We start from the raw sequence: 204 nt of genomic DNA, 5'->3' as shown, positions 1-204 counted from the left end.
CGCTTCCCAGCCGGAGCAAAAGCCCTGACGGCACAGAAGTCACTGCGCAAGCCCGTCACGTCCCCTGCAGGCTATGTGCAAAAGCCGGAGTTTTAAAAATTAATTAATTAAATAAAATAAATAAATTAAAGGAAATAACTATGTTTTTAGAGCAGGCTGATTTTGCCTAAAGGGGTTAAACTAACGACAGGATTTAACTCAGTG

The sequence above is a fragment of the Mesitornis unicolor genome, unplaced genomic scaffold (genome assembly GCF_000695765.1).
Source record: "Mesitornis unicolor isolate BGI_N332 unplaced genomic scaffold, ASM69576v1 scaffold715, whole genome shotgun sequence".
Classification (NCBI taxonomy): Eukaryota; Metazoa; Chordata; class Aves; order Mesitornithiformes; family Mesitornithidae; genus Mesitornis; species Mesitornis unicolor.
This window is presented reverse-complemented; position numbering follows the sequence as displayed.